Source organism: Humulus lupulus, chromosome 8 (genome assembly GCF_963169125.1).
Source record: "Humulus lupulus chromosome 8, drHumLupu1.1, whole genome shotgun sequence".
Lineage (NCBI taxonomy): Eukaryota > Viridiplantae > Streptophyta > Magnoliopsida > Rosales > Cannabaceae > Humulus > Humulus lupulus.
The window spans coordinates 167801183-167808951 of record NC_084800.1 but is presented as its reverse complement, the minus strand read 5'-3'; positions in this window follow the sequence as shown (position 1 = coordinate 167808951).

The window sequence follows — 7769 nt, the reverse complement described above, 5'->3', positions numbered from 1 at the left end:
GTTTTTATATAAGAACTGAAGTAAAAGCCTTCAGGGCCGCGTTTGGTTTCCTCCACTTTTCACTTAGGCTTTTTCATAAAAACCGAAGTGAAAAGCCCCAATATAGTGTGCAAAAACCAAACATGACCCTTGCTCATTTTCTATTTTAACTTTGTTTTTTTAAGAAACTGAAGTAATAGCCTATTTTTATGTTCTACCATTCCCAAAAGAGAAGTAAAAACCCATTGAAAGGCTTTTACTTCAGTTTTTTGTATTCTATATGTAAAAAACAAAGTAAAAGCTTATATTTCTAGTAGTGGTCCTAAGACACCTCAGGAGGAAGAGGATATGAGAAAGTATCCCTATGCTTCAACAATTGGGAGTTTGATGTATGCTATGTTGTGTACTAGGCCTGACATATGTTATGTAGTTGGGATTGTAAGTCGTTATCAATCAAATCCTAGTTTGGAACATTGGATTGCAGTAAAGCACATTCTCAAGTTTCTTAGGAGAACGAGAGACTATATGCTGGTATATTCAGGGGGTGAGCTAAACCCTACTGGATACACTGATTCTGATTTCCAATTAAACAAAGACAGTCAAAAATCAACATCTGTGTCAATGTCACTCTTGGTGGAGGAGCTGTGGTCTGGAGAAGCATTAAGCAGTCTAGCATAGCTGATTCAACCATGGAAGCCGAATACATAGCGACTTGTGAAGCAACTAAGGAAGCGGTTTGGTTGAGGAAGTTCTACACTGATCTAGAAGTTATTCCATATATGAATAGGCCACTAATCCTGTATCGTGATAACAGTGGAGCAGTAGCTAATTCCAAAGAACCTAGAAGCCACAAGAGAGGGAAGCATATAGAAAGGAAATACCATCTGGTAAGAGAGATTGTACACCGAGGTGATGTGACTGTTATGAAGATAGGGTCGGAACAAAACATGGCTGACCTGTTAACCAAGACACTTCCTAGAAAGTCGTTCATGGGTCATGTGCGCAATATGGGATTAATGGAAATGCCTCACTTGCGTTTAGGGAAAGTGGGAGATTGTTAGGATTAATGCCCTAAAAGCATGTAAAGACATTTTATTGGTTTTAAATAAAAGTACAATTTTATTATATTTGAATGTTATAATTATTGTTTGAATTAATTATATAATAATATCATGAAAATTTCCTATTCATTCATGAGAATATGATCTTGTATTAGTACGAGAGAATTAAGATCATACAAAATGAATAAAATAGTCAGTAACATTTTAAAGTATGAGATCTTTAATGAATGGTTACTAGTACGATTTGCTAAGCATACGAGATGCAAGTAATCTAGATTCAGATTACTGATGTGGATAGAAATCTTAGTAAAGGGGCTGTATATAATAGAGATTATATATGACATGACCGGTGAGAATTAATTATCTTTATAAACTTGTAGTTTGACGTAAATATTTAATTCTTGTCATAATAGATGATCATTTGTAGATCAGTCTAAATTCTGAGTATTCATGAACTCCTATTTATGATTATTGGATCTTTGGATTCACTCGTTAAGGTCTCTTAGAATAATGAGGCTAATGAATTTTTTTTGGAGATTCAATATCATGGATTGCTGGGAACATGAATTACAATATTGGAAGCCATGCTTTCCTAGCTGATCGAATATTGGTTCCCTTAAGGGTTGATTCTGGAACTGAATAGTTATTCAGCTCAAATCTATAATTAGATTATAGATTAATTATTATCTAGTGAATTAATGGTACTTAAGGATAAAGAAGTAATTAGAAGGGTAAAACGGTAATTTTGACCAACTCTAATTAACGAACCAATAATGGAGGACAAAACTACATATATTGATTATATCAATGGACTACTAGAGAAAACTCTGTAAATATAATTCTATAAATACTTAGAGTCCAATTCCATATTTATAGTGGAGTAATCATGGAATTAATAAATAAGATTATTAGATTAAAGAATTCAATTAATAATCTAGTTTATTGGTGCTTTGTATTATAGGTCTATTGTCCGCAGATCACTTCTGTCCTACACTATCAAGGGTAAGGATGTCAAAAGAAAGATTTATTAAGAGAAATGACTAAATTGCAAAGGAATTAATTTTCCAAGGCAAGGAAATAATTATTTGATAATTATGGGTAATTGATTAATTGTGAATTAATTAATTATTTAACTATATAGTTTTTATTTTGATAAACTATAGGTTAAAATTAATATTAATCTTGTTTGGATTAATATAAAAAGAGTAAATAATAAATATCTTATTTATAATATGATATTTATTTATTTAATTTAAAATTGATATTTTAAGATAATGTTAATTTTGAATTAACTGATATTTATGTTGGAATAAATATAGTCTTAAAAGTTGATTAAATAAACAAATGAGAAAATTAGGGCAACCCCTAATAGGGTTGGGCGACACACACTGTACAGTACAGTGTGTGGTGCCTAGCATCATGGATTTTATCCCTGGGATTTGAATTTTGAATTTCAAATAAATTTTTTTAATGAGTTATTTAATTATTCCTTTTAAATATAATTTAAATAGATAATTAAATGAAAATATCTAATCAGTTTTAATTTGAAATATTTTAATTAAATAAATATTATTTAGTTAGAATAAATATTTTTATAAATCTGATATACGTGATATTCAAAAAATGATGGATAATCAGACTCTCTCTCTCTCAAAAGTGATAGTTTTCTCTAAATCTTAAAATTATTCTAAACATACTCTCTGTCAAAACTCTCTGGATCTCATGTGTTGAGTACATCTAGGGAGTCACATAAATCAACATTTTGAATCCTACGTGACTACACACGTCATTGTGTGTTTGATGATTGGTTTGGAAGATCAGGGTGTGAGATCTCAGAACACTGGATAGGAAGATCGTTGAGTTATACAAAAAGACTCAAGGACACTTGATAGGCTACAAGAGGTAATCCCTGATCTATTTGTATGTGATTTAATATTTATATATGTATATGATCCTGGCTGGTATTAATATTTATTAAAATAGATCCATATATTCCGCGGTGTACCTTCGATTTGATCATTTAATACCAACAACTCTATCTACCTGTGTGGAGGTAATCCTGGTAGATCCTTTGGAAACTCATCCAGAAACTCACAGACTAATCTGGTCTGTCCGGGTCCCACTGGCACAACCTGAGTGGTATTCACCACACTAGCTAAGAATCTTATGCATCCCCCCTGCAATAGGTCTTTAGCTCTAAGTTCAGATATCATAGGTATACGGGGTCCATGCATAGTGCCAACGAATACAAAGGAGTCCTCACCTTCAGGCTCAAAGGTTACCATTTTCTTATTGCAATCTATTATTTCCTCATACTTCTCTAACCAGCCCATACCCAAAATTATATCAAAATCAGCCAACAACCTCTACCAAGTCAACTGAAAACTCCCTGCCATCCATTGTCAGTGGTAGTGATCTGACCCATCTTTTGGAAATCACTATCTCCCTAGTAGGCAGCTAAATACCAAACCACATAAGATAAAAGTCACAAGGTCTAAACAATCCATCTATAATCATACTAGTAACAAAAGAGTGTGTAGCACCTGAGTCAATCAAAATAGTATAAAGGATCCCAACACGAGAAAGCTGACCTGTAACCACGGAGGGACTAGCCTCGGCCTCTGCCTGGGTCAAGGTGAACACCCAAGCTGGCGTCAGGCTATCCACCTTCTTGTGCTCTTCCTATTTGGCTTTCGAGCAGTCCTTCTTCAGGTGTCCCACACTCCCGTAGACGAAGCAGGCCTTCGCCCGACATTCCCCAATATGGTGCCTCCTGAACAGAGTACACTCTGGGAATGTTTTCTAGGTCTCACCGCCATCCTGGAGGCCAATCTGTATACCCCACTACCTCCTATTTGGCCCTGGAGCTGAAACTGTAAGCACCTTCTCCACAACCTGTGCATACGTAGTCACCCCCTGGCATAGTAGTATTACGAACATCTCAGGCTATCTTTGGCTGTAGCCCCTAGAGAAACTTCTCTCTTCTGGTCCCATCAGTGGGCACTAGATCCCTGGTAAACTTTTCCAATCTGTCAAACTTTAGGGCATAATCGGTCACTGACATATTTCCCTGAAGTTCCTTACTGAACTCTTTAGACTTCGCAGCTTTAACTACGTCATTGTAGTATTTCTCATTGAAAAGAGTTCTAAATTCCTCCCATTTCATAGTATTTGCTGCCCTGGTCTGGGATAACACCTCCCACCATATTCGGGCATCCTCTTAAAACATGTAAGTGGCACAAGCTACTCTCTCATTACCACCTACCCTCATGAAATCCAGGATGGTAGTTATCATAGTCATCCACTGCTCAACCTTCAGTGGGTCTAAGCTGCCCTAAAAAACTGGAGGGTGCTGCTTCCTGAACCTCTCATACAGGGGTTCCCATCTATCTCCCCTTACCTGGGGCTATACTAATATTGGTACCTCTAGCTGTAACACTGCCGGTACTGCGAGCTGCAGGCTCCCTGGTGGAACTTGTTGCTGTCTCAAAAGGAAAATCTCGACCAAGGAAATGACCTTAATACCCCTTATCCAATAGTTCCCCTTCAAAGCCCTCAAGGATAGAACAGTCATTAGCTGCATTTCTCGCTAATCCTCAAATTGCACTATAAATCCTTGATTAATCCCGACATACTCAATTAATCACCAAATAACTACCTGTTACCCGATAAATCCTGAATACTCACTAAGTTTCCCAAAATACCCATATGCTCACCCCGAGCTGAGTATTTAACCTCGTTGTGACTATTCTGCTAATCCGCTCACTAGGATCACCTCAGACCACACATCTCAAATGTATCATCATAACACTGGGGTCTCACTCATAACTCATACATAATACAGATATACCCTTAACATGTCAAAAATTACAAATACACTCCAATTTACAAAATCGGGTCCGCGTGCAAATTTAATACACATAAACATGCATAAATATTTACATTACCGTATAAAACCATTTATATCGCATAATCACACATATATTCAATTAATTCCACATATAAATCTTATTATGCCCTCCTAGCACAATAATTAAGGCACTCAGTCTTAATAGCATTTTTAAGACGTTACAGTCACCATAGGGATGAGTCTATAAAAGGTCCATCTATAACCATCTATCCTATGAAATTTAGCTATGTTAAGAAGTCCAGTGAACACCTTCCATAGGGAGATGAAATCAAAGCACCATAGGGCCCCACTAAACTCTAACCTTGTTAAATCAACGGTGGAGATCGAATTCAAATTTTTAAAACTCATTATTAAATCTTTTAGTATTTTATTCTTTTTAAAATTACCAACTTAGGTTTTCCAAATTATTAAAATCATTAAAAAAACCATACTTTATAATTTTCCTATTAATTCTAAAATTACCATTGAAAATTAATCCAAAAATTAGAATTAATTTGTTTCTACTCAATTATTAGGTCCAACTAAAAAGATTAACCTAACACAATTAAGTCTAACTTAGGTAAATGAACCTTAAAAATTCGAGCTTGCATAGTGGAGAGCTGAGTTCAGCATGTTGTACCCACTACTAAGACTCCCTAACTTCCACACAAAGCCCAAAAAGACAAGAATTTGAACCTTTGTTTTATTTATTGTTATTCAATTGATTACACCCAATTATGCAAAGCAAATGGGCCTTCACAAGTGGAACCACCCACACGAGAGAAATTTAAACTTTACATGGTCAATTGTGCCCAAATAAAACGTACCTGTTAGCTGTATATATTAGTTGTTTATGTTACCTGGAAATTAGCTATAAATTAGGACTAATTAGTTTCCTATTATCTCATAGTTTCCTAGAATAGCTTCCCTAGTTTGTATATAAATATATGTTTATTTCTCATTGAAATACAAGTGAATACAATTCTCTTCACATCTCATTACATGTTATCAGAGCAAAGCCATGTTTTGGGGTTGAAATTTGAAATTAGGGTTCATCACAAATTGGGGTTTGCAATTAGGGTTTAACTTTCTTTCATTTTTAGGGTTCTTATTTCAGAAACCCAATTTGGAGTGTTCTTTTTGTTCTCATTGCTGGCACAAAAGGACTGCCCAGCCACCGATCAACCAAACCCCACCTTTCGAGGTCTAAAAACACCGCTAGTGGTGCCCACGCACCACCGTAGCTGACTGCCCAGTCCCCCATGCGTTAGTGTAATGACCCACTAATCTAGACTCTTGGACCATTATCGAACTATACATACGAATTCTTACTAAAACATACATTTGCGAAAATACCATAATTTATTATAAACTTGTAGAAACAAAGGTTACTTTCATAAAAATAAGTAGGATATGGGTACCCATTGTCTTTAAAACAAAAAAAAAAACTTAAAGTAAAAAGAGTTACATAGAAAATGCGGAAAATACATCTAAAACCATAAAAAACATAAACAAGACTACATCCTCGAATCGAATAACGCTCGGCCCTTTGACTCCATTCACCATTGATACACATCCTCTAAGCGTCACGAATCTTTCCGCCTCTAAAGCTTATTTCCTGCACATAAACAGAAAGGAATGAGCCTAATGCCTTGCAAGGAAAAATCTAACACATAGTCATACACATCAATTTCATAATAACGTAAAGACATATCATAACACATAATACACTTATTATAATGGCCATTATTACTTGGGGTCCCATAGACTAAACAAGCTTATGCCCATGAGATTAGTGGGGTCCTACCAGCTAAATAGGCTTATGCCCACAATCTTTTTGGGGTATTGTTAGTCAAATAGGGCATAAGCCCAAGCTTACAACAAACACATGCATAACATATTCATAACATATTCATAACATATCATAACATAACACATAAGATAACATAAACATAAACATATAGATTCTAGCCTATTTTCCTTACCAAAGTTACCGGGATATAATGGACTGAGTTGGGACTTTTGGAACACTCCAAACTTATGTGCTTCAAGAACTTAGATCCCCTCAAAGACTTGAAAGACCAATCTACACCTCCACCGAAATACTATAGAACCTCACTTCCCAAAGTGTTTGATAAGCTTATGATGTTTAAGCTTATGATTTTTCCCAAACCAGGTGTTTACACTCTCACACTCACTTAACACTAGCAGCTACTGAACTTAGAGCAAAAGGTGAATAATGGCTGGGTACTAGGTCCTATTTATAGAGTTTGGAGATGAAAAGATCTTGATTTTACTTGAATAAAAATAATGGCTTTTTAGGTGAAAATCATTTGAATAATCGTTCAGCAGAGGCTGAAGACTCGTTCAAAAGATGTTGGACTGTTGAAGGAGTTTGAATGGCTGAAAGGAAATGAATTCAAAAGAGTTTGAATTTATGCTGAAGGAGGCGATATATCGCCCCCTGCAGGCGATATATCGCCTGGGCCAGTATGCCCGAGGCGACCGTGCATCATTTCGTGTTTTCCGTATCTACGTGCTGCGATATATCGCCCCCTATAGCTGCGATATATCGGCACACGCTGAATATTTAAACATGAAATTACACATTTTTAGCTAAGTTTGAATGGAGTAAACAGCCTTGACTAAGCCCTCAACGTACTCAAAGCTGCTGACTGACCCTATAACATTCAAACTTTACTCCTTATTAGATTTAATCCTCAAAAATACTTAATCCTTAATCACCATTCATAACATGTGCTTAAAATCCTATTGGTTGATGTCTAAACCTTATAATATAATAAATATAATCCTTAATATCAGTCACTTTAATCAAACCT